Source organism: Amblyomma maculatum, chromosome 6, assembly GCF_055883805.1.
Source record: "Amblyomma maculatum isolate TAMU_Amacu chromosome 6, ASM5588380v1, whole genome shotgun sequence".
Classification (NCBI taxonomy): domain Eukaryota; kingdom Metazoa; phylum Arthropoda; class Arachnida; order Ixodida; family Ixodidae; genus Amblyomma; species Amblyomma maculatum.
In genome coordinates, this window is record NC_139349.1 from 94009298 (window position 1) to 94021520 (window position 12223).

At 47.3% G+C, this 12223-nt stretch overlaps 1 protein-coding gene and 15 non-coding genes across 16 annotated transcripts in view; 1 reads left to right on the plus strand and 15 right to left on the minus strand.

Moving 5' to 3' along the window:
- LOC146186257 (angiotensin-converting enzyme-like) overlaps nucleotides 1-12223 on the plus strand; it is a 91496-nt gene that overhangs the window by 38306 nt on the left and 40967 nt on the right. The window lies entirely within an intron of this gene.
- Nucleotides 48-119, minus strand: TRNAT-UGU (transfer RNA threonine (anticodon UGU)). Its single transcript has one exon. It is a non-coding gene; the product is annotated as a tRNA-Thr (tRNA).
- Nucleotides 262-333, minus strand: TRNAT-UGU (transfer RNA threonine (anticodon UGU)). The gene has a single exon. It is a non-coding gene; the product is annotated as a tRNA-Thr (tRNA).
- On the minus strand, nucleotides 476-547 carry TRNAT-UGU (transfer RNA threonine (anticodon UGU)). The gene has a single exon. It is a non-coding gene; the product is annotated as a tRNA-Thr (tRNA).
- Nucleotides 690-761, minus strand: TRNAT-UGU (transfer RNA threonine (anticodon UGU)). The gene has a single exon. It is a non-coding gene; the product is annotated as a tRNA-Thr (tRNA).
- TRNAT-UGU (transfer RNA threonine (anticodon UGU)) lies at nucleotides 5893-5964 on the minus strand. The gene has a single exon. It is a non-coding gene; the product is annotated as a tRNA-Thr (tRNA).
- Nucleotides 6106-6177, minus strand: TRNAT-UGU (transfer RNA threonine (anticodon UGU)). Its single transcript has one exon. It is a non-coding gene; the product is annotated as a tRNA-Thr (tRNA).
- On the minus strand, nucleotides 6684-6755 carry TRNAT-UGU (transfer RNA threonine (anticodon UGU)). The gene has a single exon. It is a non-coding gene; the product is annotated as a tRNA-Thr (tRNA).
- TRNAT-UGU (transfer RNA threonine (anticodon UGU)) lies at nucleotides 6898-6969 on the minus strand. The gene has a single exon. It is a non-coding gene; the product is annotated as a tRNA-Thr (tRNA).
- Nucleotides 9106-9177, minus strand: TRNAT-UGU (transfer RNA threonine (anticodon UGU)). Its single transcript has one exon. It is a non-coding gene; the product is annotated as a tRNA-Thr (tRNA).
- On the minus strand, nucleotides 9320-9391 carry TRNAT-UGU (transfer RNA threonine (anticodon UGU)). Its single transcript has one exon. It is a non-coding gene; the product is annotated as a tRNA-Thr (tRNA).
- Nucleotides 9534-9605, minus strand: TRNAT-UGU (transfer RNA threonine (anticodon UGU)). The gene has a single exon. It is a non-coding gene; the product is annotated as a tRNA-Thr (tRNA).
- Nucleotides 9748-9819, minus strand: TRNAT-UGU (transfer RNA threonine (anticodon UGU)). The gene has a single exon. It is a non-coding gene; the product is annotated as a tRNA-Thr (tRNA).
- TRNAT-UGU (transfer RNA threonine (anticodon UGU)) lies at nucleotides 9962-10033 on the minus strand. Its single transcript has one exon. It is a non-coding gene; the product is annotated as a tRNA-Thr (tRNA).
- TRNAT-UGU (transfer RNA threonine (anticodon UGU)) lies at nucleotides 10176-10247 on the minus strand. The gene has a single exon. It is a non-coding gene; the product is annotated as a tRNA-Thr (tRNA).
- Nucleotides 10389-10460, minus strand: TRNAP-UGG (transfer RNA proline (anticodon UGG)). The gene has a single exon. It is a non-coding gene; the product is annotated as a tRNA-Pro (tRNA).

A 12223-nucleotide genomic window follows, 5' to 3' on the forward strand; every position in this document is an offset into this window, starting at 1 on the left:
CGCCACAATTACGCTCTTATGGTAAAGAGCAGCCGAAAAAAAAATTTAGCCGCCAGTGAGGATCGAACTCACGACCGCTGGTTTACAAGACCAGCGCTCTGCCACTGAGCTATAGCGGCGCTCGTTACAGCCGCTCCCTTCAGAGCACACATTAGGGAAGCGCACTTGCATCGTTCGCTACTTCAAGATCGTTTATTCCGCACTTCCACACTGTTCGCCACAATTACGCTCTTATGGTAAAGAGCAGCCGAAAAAAAATTTAGCCGCCAGTGAGGATCGAACTCACGACCGCTGGTTTACAAGACCAGCGCTCTGCCACTGATCTATAGCGGCGCTCGTTACAGCCGCTCCCTTCAGAGCACACATTAGGGAAGCGCACTTGCATCGTTCGCTACTTCAAGATCGTTTATTCCGCACTTCCACACTGTTCGCCACAATTACGCTCTTATGGTAAAGAGCAGCCGAAAAAAAATTTAGCCGCCAGTGAGGATCGAACTCACGACCGCTGGTTTACAAGACCAGCGCTCTGCCACTGAGCTATAGCGGCGCTCGTTACAGCCGCTCCCTTCAGAGCACACATTAGGGAAGCGCACTTGCATCGTTCGCTACTTCAAGATCGTTTATTCCGCACTTCCACACTGTTCGCTACAATTACGCTCTTATGGTAAAGAGCAGCCGAAAAAAAATTTAGCCGCCAATGAGGATCGAACTCACGACCGCTGGTTTACAAGACCAGCGCTCTGCCACTGAGCTATAGCGGCTTTTTATTTTTTTTATTGCCTGCTTTGACAAATACACTGCAAATATATACAGATAAAACACGGTGACCATGCCGTGGTCAGCGTGAGTGCTTAAAACTTCTTAAAATGAACAAGTTCATCTAGGACGCCAATCCAGTCTTGAGGTACTGGCAATGTACGGTAAACATCTCGTAAGTACACAATGCTTTCAATGAAATTCTCCCTGACTGGACGGACGCTTACATCGGCGTGCCTAACAGCCATCCTTGTTCGCCATATGCTGTGGAGCCCCAGAACCATGATCAGATCATAAGGAATGTCTCCATCGTTTTCAATGGGTAGAAAACGGATTCCGAACGGTGTTATTGGTAGGTCTTTCTTTAGAGTCCTTTGCAAGATGTCCCAGTAGAAGACTGGATCCCAGCAATCAATAAACACATGATCAATTGTTTCTGGTTTCTTGCATAATATACAGTTAGTTGTCCATGACACGAATATTCCCTTTTCCTCTAACCAAGTCTTAACTGGGAGCGTGCCTGTATGAATTTTAAAGAAGAAGGGTTTAATGCTGGGCTTAATATTCATCTTTTTAACTCTCTTTAAAACATCATTTCCTGGGCCTCCACAGTATATTGTTCGGTACCTGGGTGTTGGCAACATTGTATCCAGTAGGTTTCTGTACAGTTTTTTCCTTTGCACTGAACTTAAGTACTCAAGGGAAAATCGAGCCTTTAAGATTTGGAATGCAAGTACAACTTCTCGCCAAAACCCAGTTACTGCGCGTCCACCGTCATTGCATGATGAAACAATAAATTCAGGTAAGGCATTGCCTAAGTGCACTTGCATTATTGCGCGCAAAAAAAGAGTCTTTCTGGTCCCGCAGAAAAATAAATCGCGACACGATTTGTCTTAGAAACAGGTGAGACAGGCCTAATCCACCATTACAAACAGAATGAAACAAATTCGTCCTACTAGTACGTTCCCAACTTGCCCCCCAAATGAAAACCGCGAACACTCTGTGAATTTTTTGCAGATTTGTGCGTTTCATGAACAAGAATTGGAGTATGAACCAAACCTTGGATATCAAGAAAAGATTGCAGACAGTCGCGCGGGCAAACATGGACAAATTACTGCCTTGCCAGCCTTGCGTCTTTTGCCTGACCCTTTCTGTCTCTTGACGCCAGTACTGTTCGCTATCTTGATAGCTGTCAAGTGGCATACCCAGATACTTCGTAGGCAACGATGTCCATCGCATGTTTGCAAACGTTTCCGGTCTTTCGTTCCAGTTACCATGCCAAAAGCCAGCCGATTTTTCCCAGTTAATCTCACAGCCAGTTGCGGTGCAAAAACCGCCAGCAACCTCGACTGCCTCACTTACGCTTTGTCGGTTCACACAGAAAATGGCTATATCATCCGCGTACGCAAGTACTTTCACTTCGGATGTTTGTAGCTTGAATCCACGGGTTCTTTCATTATTAATCAGGCTTAAACAAAAGGGCTCTAGATACAAGGCAAATAGTAGAGGGGACAATGGACATCCTTGCCTCACTGACGATCGCACGGCTATTGCGTCACTAAGACTTTTATTTACAATAATACGGGTAGAGCACCCAGCGTATGCCATTTTGACGCCATCTACGATAACACTTCCGATATTTACATGCTCTAAAATGGTGAAAAGGACGTCATGTGAAACGTTGTCAAATGCTTTTGACAAGTCAAGCTGTATCATTGCTACATGTCTTCCGTCTGCATCGCAACACTCTAAAACGCATCTTGCTGTGTGTACATTCGTACAGATAGTGCGGCCCTTAATGCCGCACGTTTGGTGTGGACCTACCAACCGTTTAATGACACCTTGCACCCTCCTTGCCAACACTTTCATAAACAATTTATAATCCACATTTGTGAGGCTTATAGGCCGATAGGACCCCACCGATTGAAGTTTGACTGCATCATCTGATTTAGGAATTAAGACAATATGTGAAGCTTTGAAAGATGGCGGCATTTGTTTAACATGGTATGCTTCCTTTATTACGCAGTACAATGCCCTGCTGGCTTCTGATTTGAATTTCTTGTAAAAAGCAGCCCTTATCCATCAGGACCGGGTGATTTTCCAGCGCTTATTTCTTCTATAGCCTGCTCAATTTCAAGTACACTGATCGGTTGCTCAAGCCTGGCTTTAACTTCATCCTCAAGCCTGGGCATGGTCTGCAAAAACTGACTTTCGAACTGTTCTTTCCTTTGTTTAGCCCGCCCAAGTAGCTCACTATAGTACTCTACAAACGCTTCTTTGATAACCTCGCATTCTGTTGCAACTTCGTTATGGTAAAGTATCCTTTGAATTTTTTTTTTTTCCGCGTATCTTTTTTCGTCACCGAGTGAGCGCTTGTTCGGTGTCTCGCCAACCCATAATCGCTCTGCTCGTGCTCGCAAAATAGCTCCCCTATATCTTTCTTCATCGATAAGCTCAAGTTTATTCTTAACTTCTTTAATCTGCTTCGACCACAATCCAGGCGTCCCGCTATCTAGGTTCAGCAACAAGTTGAGTTGACGGTGCAGATCTTTCTCGTTCTCTTTACTGACATGTCGTAAAATGGTTGCTCTTTCTATGGCTTTCGTTTTTATATTGTTCTTAAAATTTTTCCACTCACTCATCCAGTCCCCTGATTTGGTCGCAAACAGTGCGTTGAACATTTCCTTTACTTCGTTCACATAGCTCTCATCATCCAAAAGTTTAAAATTAAATTTCCAAAGCTCCCAGTTAAATTTAGATTTATTTTCCTTTGCTCCTATGCAAAAACTACTAGGCTGTGATCTGTAAAAGACACGTGCTTAACTTCATAACTTCGGCACAGAGGCACGAGTTCTAGGGAAATGTATGCACGATCTAGCCTCGCATGGCTTTCTCTTTGGAAATGGGTGTACTGGCGTTGTCCACTAGGTGATAAAAGCCAACCAACGTCTTCTAGATGATACTCTGTGGTTAACGTCCTTAATAAGTGTGCGCTAGGGTCCTTCACAGGCTGAAGTTTTACGCGATCTCCAGGCATACATACACAATTGAAGTCACCCACCATAACAACACATCTTTCACCCTTCAAATGCTGTTCGAGCTGCTCGAAGAACAACCTACGCTCCCCTTCCTTATTAGGTGCATAGACGCATATCATACGCCATTTCAAATTAGAGAAGGAAAAGTCAACAACAATCAGGCGTTAGAAGGGCACACAGTGACTGCCTCCTCGACAATGCCCAGACTGTTGCGAATAAAAATAACACACCCTGCCGAATTGCCAACAGCATGACACACACATACATTGTACCTATCTCTGAATGGTTGCACCATGCGATCCGTTTGTTCTTCGCTTTCTACCTTCGTTTCTTGTATAGCGACCAAGTCCAATTCGTTTTCAGGAAATAGCCGACTAACTTGATATTGCCGCCGCCTCGCTGTCATTCCGCGAACGTTTAAGGTGGCTACACGTAACGCACACTGGAGGTTTACTGCCATTTAATTGCAAAACAAAAGGACCGCACAGCGCTTACCTCGGCAGTCTGGGAAGCAGTTGAGCATGTGCACATGCTTTTTTGGTTGAGCCCGTAGCCACTGCGAAGAGGCCTTGCCTCTCGGTCGAAGCACCTTGAAGGGTTCGTCCCGTTCTTTATGCACAAACTTCACAATCCCTTTTTGCTAGGAGGGCGGTGTCCCGACCGTATTCCGGTCGAGGGAGATGTTTGGCTTCGGTCTGAAGCTAGGTCGCCGTGGCATGACGGCTTTGGGAGGCGGTCCCTCGTTGTTAGTGTAGTCAAGGCTGTCTCCTGCTCTCACGCTGTCCCCGTGCGTTCTTTTTGTGTTCACAGTTAATTCCATCGGCTCTCGCTGACTTCCATTGCCTGCGGCTGACGTTGCTCTTCGGTCACTACTGGACTCAGCCTTCGTAACTCCAGGTGGCTGCACGCCGTCCTGGGTGCGTTCGTTTCGCTGGCCCTCCGACAAGGTGCTCTCGGAGGACTTCTCAGCAGCCTCCGAAGGCGTCTTTACTTGTGTAGCAGGTGACTCGCTTTTCGTGTCACGGCTTGCGGCCTGCGTGGAGCCTTCAGAATTTTCGGAAGACGCGTTAGGATATCTCACGGACAATTCCAGCCTCCCTTTCGCTGCTTCCTCGGCGTCGGCTTCATCCATAATGAGGTCTGAAGCGTACTCTTGTTGCAGTGGTCCAGTAACACTCGCGTAAGTTTTAACGCAAATGTCCTCCTGATGACCAAAGCGCCTGCATCGGGCGCAACGAGGAACGCGACACTCGCGTCTAATGTGCCCCGCAGTCCGGCACCGGAGACAAAGCGGAGCTCTCCCCGGCACTACCACCACGAGCCAACTCGCCTGCTACGCGGAGCTGGTGCGGGAGGTCGTCCACCGAAACTCCGGATTTCAGCTTGAGCCCAATTACTCTTGTCGCTGATGCTTTGTCCGCAACGCCACTGACACGCCACTTTTCTTTCGAAATGTCCGTTACCTTCCCAAAAGGTGCCAGGGCAGATCGCACGTCGTCGTCATGGACACCGTAGACATGCCAGTGCAACTTTAGCCTCACGTCCTGGTTCATTGGATCGATGATGACGCATCGTCGTTCCTTCACCTTGAAATCACGCAAGGCCAGCATTTTCTTCATCCCGTCTCCGGTCTTGAATGTAAGCGCCCACACGTGATTCATCTGGTACGCCCCCGAGGCAATCACCTCGGGGAGCATATCCAGACTATCCAACGCATCACGGAAGTCTTCCACGCGATACGGCCGACTTCTCACATCAGCATGCAGAAAAACAGTATTTAAAACATTCCGACCTGATGGCAGTTGAGGCAAAATGACTTGGTAATCCTGGTCCGGTAAGTCCGCAATCCTGTTTCCGCGACCCAGCTGGGCCGCTGTTACCGCTCCGTCGGAGCACATGATGGCTCGTCCGTTCGCCTGGGCGGCCGGAAGTAGAATGCCACTGAGCTACAGCGGCGCTCGTTACAGCCGCTACCTTCAGAGCACACGTTAGGGAAGCGCACGCGCATCGTTCGCTACTTCAAGATCGTTTATTCCACACTTCCACACTCTTCGCCACAATTACGCTCTTATGGTAAAGAGGAGCCGAAATAAAATTTAGCCGCCAGTGAGGATCGAACTCACGACCGCTGGTTTACAAGACCAGCGCTCTGCCACTGAGCTATAGCGGCGCTCGTTACTGCCGCTCTCTTCAGAGCACACATTAGGGAAGCGCACTTTCATCGTTCGCTACTTCAAGATCGTTTATTCCACACTTCCATACTCTTCGCCACAATTACGCTCTTATGGTAAAGAGCAGCCGAACAAAATTTAGCCGCCAGTGAGGACCGAACTCACGACCGCTGGTTTACAAGACCAGCGCTCTGCCGCTGAGCTATAGCGGCGCTCGTTACAGCCGCTCCCTTCAGAGCACACATTAGGGAAGCGCACTTGCATCGTTCGCTACTTCACGACCATTTATTCCACACTGTCACACTCTTGGCCACAATTACGCTCTTATGGTAAAGAGCATAAAGAGTATGGTAAAGAAAAATGGTAGGGGTAACATTAAGAGATAGAAAGCGTGCAGAGTGGGTCAGAGAAATAACTCAAGTTACCGACATTCTAGTAGAAATTAAGAAGAAGAAATGGACATGGGCAGGACATGTAGTGCGAAGAGAGGATAACCGATGGTCGCTGAGGGTAACAAACTGGATTCCAAGGGAAGGAAAGCGTAGCAGGGGGCGGCAGAAAGTTGGGTGGGCGGATGAGATTAAGAAGTTCGCAGGGGTCAAGTGGATGCAGCTAGCACAGAACCGGGTTAAGTGGAGAAATATGGGAGAGGGCTTCGCCCTGCAGTGGGTATAATCAGGCTGATGATGATGGTAAAGAGCAGCCGAAAAAGAAATTTAGCCGCCAGTGAGGACCGAACTCATGACCGCTGGTTTACAAGACCAGCGCTCTGCCACTGAGCTATAGCGGCGCTTGTTACAGCCGCTCCCTTCAGAGCACACATTAGGGAAGCGCACTTGCATCGTTCGCTACTCCACGATCATTTATTCCACACTGTCACACTTTTGGCCACAATTACGCTCTTATGGTAAAGAGCAGCCGAAAAAAAATCGAGCCGCCAGTGAGGATCGAACTCACGACCACTGGTTTACAACACCAGCGCTCTGCCACTGAGCTATAGCGGCTTTTTTTGTTTATTGCATGAATTGGTACAAATACATCAGTAAAAGATTGTGGTTGTCATGCCCCTTGGCTGACAACCGTGTCTAATGGACGTTCATTACCACAAATTCGCCCATGAGACTCAAGACCTCATCCGCAGCGTCTAGCTGCTTCAAGATTTCTTTTAGTTTATACACTTGTTCAACAAAATAATCACATACAGACCGTGCATCGACATCAGTGTCTATAAGCCATCCTACTCCTCCAAATACTGTGAAGGCCCAATAGCATGATGAGGTCATACTGAAAATCATCATTAACAGTTGTCAAATACCGAATTCCACGTGGCGTCAATGGCAGGTCTTTTTTTAAGTGTCCTTTGTAACACATCCCAGTAAAACACCGCATCCCAACAATCCAGGAAAACGTGCTCAACTGTTACAGGCTTCCTACATTGTAGACAGTTTGAGCCCCAAGGTACAAAAAGGCCCTTTTCTTCCATCCATGTTTTGACTGGGAGGGTTGCTGTATGCAATTTAAAAAAGAATGTTTTACGCCCGGTCCAACAGTCATGTTTTTAACTCGCTTGAGCACGTCTTTCCCTGGGCCTTCACAGTATAAGGTTCTGTACAATGGAGCTGGGAACAATTGTGAAATAAGATCCTTGTACAGCCGCTTAGGTGGCACCGTCGCTAAATACTCTACAGAGTACCGCACGCGCAGAAACCTGAACGACCACACCATTTCTCGCAGGAAGCGTGACACAGTGTATCCGCGAGCAGAGCATGAAGAGACTATAAACTCTGGAATTGTACTGGACAGCATGATTTGCATAAAGGTTCTCAGGAATGCATCTTTTTGATCACGCAGGAAACAAAACCTTAAAACCATCTGCCGCACATATAGATGCATTAGAGACAACCGTCCGTCTTTAACTCGCCGAAAGAAATTATCTCTGCTAATTCATTCCCAGTTGGACGACCAAATGAAGACCGCGAATACACCATAGAACATTTGTATATTGATTCAAGCACAATACAATACTTGAAGTAAATACATTATTCTTGCCACCAAAAAGGTATAGCATACAGTCGCACGGGCGAAAATAGAGAGGTTACATCTCATGCATCCTTTCGTCCTTTCCAGTATTTCTTCCGTTTTTTCATTCCAGTAATTCGTATTTTCCTCGTATTGGTCCAAAAGGACTCCCAAATAAACTCCGGGCTTTGTATCCCACCTTACTCCACAGAAAACGTCTGGTTCCTCTTCCCATTCCCCGTACCAGACTACAAGACATTTATTTAAATTAACAGCACTACCAGTCTGCCTGCAAAACCTTTGCGTTACTTTAAAAGCTTCCGAAACGCTTTCGCGGTCTTCACAAAAAAGCGCCACATCATCAACGTATGCCAATATTTTCACTTCACATACTCCCAGCTTAAAACCACGGATGTATTTGTTAGCAGTTACCATTCTACACAATGGTTCCAAATATATAGCAAAGAGGAGAGGAGACTGGACATCCCTGCCGCACAGAAACGCCTGCTGACAGAAGGCGCGCTGGAAGGGAAGAGACGCTACTCTGCGGTCATTGACCCGAACAAGCGTGAGTTGGTTTTCAGGGTGCACTGGGTGCCTTTCTAGGTTTCGAGTAAATCGGTGCAGACGGCGTTTGAAGACTTTTGAGATGTGAAGGACGTCACTCATGAGCAGTGCAGTCGGGGGTTTGAAGAGGCCGAATCGAGAACTCGGATAGTAAAAATAGTGCTCAAAGAGGGGCTTTCGATCGATGATTTGCCCCACATGTACAAGTTTTACGGAGGGCTTGTGTTAGTGGCGGTGCCTGGACGGCCACCGATATGCTTAAAGTGTAAGAAGACAGGCCACATTCGACATGATTGTTGAACTCCGAGATGTAGCTCGTGTCATATCTTCGGGCACGACCGGGAGGGATGCGTCCGCACGTATGCCCGTGTGGCCACGGGTATTGTGCTCCCGCAAGACGAGCTATAGCAGCGCTCGTTACAGCAGCTCCCTTCAGAGCAGACATTAGAGAAGCGCACTTGCATCGTTCGCTACTTCACGATCATTGATTCCACACAGCCACACTCTTCGTCACAATTACGCTCTTATGGTAAAGGGCAGCCGAAAAAACATTGAGCCACTAGTAAGGATTGAACTCATGACCGCTGCTTTACAAGACCAGCGCTCTGCCACTGAGCTATAGCGGCGCTCGTTACAGCCGCTCTCTTCAGAGCAGACATTAGGGAAGTGCACTTGCTTCGTTCGCTACTTCACGATCATTGATTCCACACTGTCACACTCTTGGCCACAATTACGCTCTTATGGTAAAGGGCAGCCGAAGAAACATTGAGCCACTAGTAAGGATTGAACTCACGACCGCTGCTTTACAAGACCAGCGCTCTGCCACTGAGCTATAGCGGCGCTCGTTACAGCCGCTCTCTTCAGAGCAGACATTAGGGAAGTGCACTTGCTTCGTTCGCTACTTCACGATCATTGATTCCACACTGTCACACTCTTGGCCACAATTACGCTCTTATGGTAAAGGGCAGCCGAAGAAACATTGAGCCACTAGTAAGGATTGAACTCACGACCGCTGCTTTACAAGACCAGCGCTCTGCCACTGAGCTATAGCGGCGCTCGTTACAGCCGCTCTCTTCAGAGCAGACATTAGGGAAGTGCACTTGCATCGTTCGCTACTTCACGATCATTGATTCCACACTGTCACACTCTTGGCCACAATTACGCTCTTATGGTAAAGGGCAGCCGAAGAAACATTGAGCCACTAGTAAGGATTGAACTCACGACCGCTGCTTTACAAGACCAGCGCTCTGCCACTGAGCTATAGCGGTGCTCGTTACAGCCGCTCTCTTCAGAGCAGACATTAGGGAAGTGCACTTGCATCGTTCGCTACTTCACGATCATTGATTCCACACTGTCACACTCTTGGCCACAATTACGCTCTTATGGTAAAGGGCAGCCGAAGAAACATTGAGCCACTAGTAAGGATTGAACTCACGACCGCTGCTTTACAAGACCAGCGCTCTGCCACTGAGCTATAGCGGCGCTCGTTACAGCCGCTCTCTTCAGAGCAGACATTAGGGAAGTGCACTTGCTTCGTTCGCTACTTCACGATCATTGATTTCACACTGTCACACTCTTGGCCACAATTACGCTCTTATGGTAAAGGGCAGCCGAAAAAACATTGAGCCACTAGTAAGGATTGAACTCACGACCGCTGATTTACAAGACCAGCGCACTGCCACTGAGCTATAGCGGCGCTCGTTACAGCCGCTCCCTTCAGAGCAGACATTAGGGAAGGGCACTTGCATCGTTCGCTACTTCACGATAATTTATTCCACACTGTCACACTCTTGGCCACAATTACGCTCTTTGGTAAAGAGCAGCCGAAAAAAAATTGAGCCGCCAGTGAGGATCGAACTCACGACCGCTGGTTTCCAAGACGAGCGCTCTGCCACTGAGCTATAGCGGCGCTCTTTTTTTTTTTTTTCTTTATTGCCTGACTTTGACACAAATACAACGCACTGGAAAACAAAACAACAGGAACAAAGGAATAATATATGTACACAAAGCTAGTTCGCGTTGCCTATCCCCCACTGAGAGGCAGGCATTGTCATTTTAAAATTCCTTGAGCACCGTCAAAGGTTCCAGCTTTGACAGCCACTCAGGAGCACATGGTTGCAATTTAAGCACGTCGAGCCATCGCTGCACACTTTCACGGAAATACATGCGGGCTGGCCGTGCATCTGGATCGCAGTGATAACCAGCCATTCGTGCGCGCCATATACTGTGGAGGCACATTAACATAACCTGGTCTAACGGCATATCATCGTGGTTTTCCAATGGCAAATACCTAATGCCATGGGAATCAAGTGGCAACTGTTTTTTAATTGTCCTTTGCAGAACATCCCACAAATATACCCCCTCCCAGCAATGCAAAAACACGTGATCTATTGTCTCTGGCTGTTTGCAGATGAGACATTGGGCCCCCCACGGTAGGAAAATACCCTTTTCCTCCATAAATGATTTTACACTCAAAGTACCGGTATGTAGCATAAAGAAAAACGTTTTAGCTCCCGTAGCAACTTGCATTTTCTTTACGCGTTTTAATACATTACTTCCTGTGCCTCCATAGTATAAAGCTCGGTACAAGGGCACCGGGAACACCACTTCACAAACATCCTTGTATAATGTTCTCCTTTTAACATTACTTAAATACTCTTTCGAAAAACGTGCGCTTAAGAATTTCACGCTCACAACAATTTCCCTAAAGAATCCAAAAAGAGAGCCCGGCATACATTGAGTATAAACTACGAAATCAGGCAACGCTCGACCAAGTCTTTGTTGACACACTGTGCGCAGGAATGGATCACTGGCATCCCTAAAAAACATAAACCGGTTGACAATCTGTCGCACAAATAAATGACCCAGACCAAGCCCCCCATGCTTCACCTGCCGGAACAAATTTGTCCGACTGCACCTCTCCCAACTCGAGGCCCAAACAAACACCGCAAAAACTCGATGCAATTTTTGCACATTTACACGGGAGCAATGCAACACTTGCATTACATACCATAACTTACTAATTAAAAAAAGGTTGCAAACTGCGGCTCTTGCAAATATTGATAATTGAGCGCTTTTCCATTTCTCCGCTTTTTCACGGGTTTCTCTGACCTGCTCTTGCCAGTATGGCTCGCTTTCCTTGTAAAATTCCAAGGGCACACCCAAGTACTTTGCAGGCGTTGTAACCCACGACACATTAGCGTAAGTGTCGGGGGTCAGCTGCCATTCTCCGTGCCAAAATCCCAGGCACTTACCCCAGTTAACTTTACTCCCTGTGACTTTGCTAAAATGTTTTACCACATCCACTGTCCTCTTTATACTCTCCTTATTCACACAAAAAACTGCAACGTCGTCTGCGTAAGCCAGCAATTTGACTTCTGACTCCTGCAGTCGAAAACCATCAATGTCATTGTTTTGTAGGATGCTTAAACACAATGTTTCAATATAAATGCCGAACAAAAGAGGGCTGAGGGGGCAACCTTGGCGCACCGAACGTCGTACGTTGATGGGGGCCCCCAGTGACTTATTGACAATTAATCTCGTAGTGCAGTTACGGTACGCCAAGGCCACTCCCTCTCGAATAACAGAGCCGACATTAACATGGTCTAATATACTGAACAGAATAGTATGCGCCACACAATCAAAAGCTTTCTCCAAGTCCAACTGCAGTAA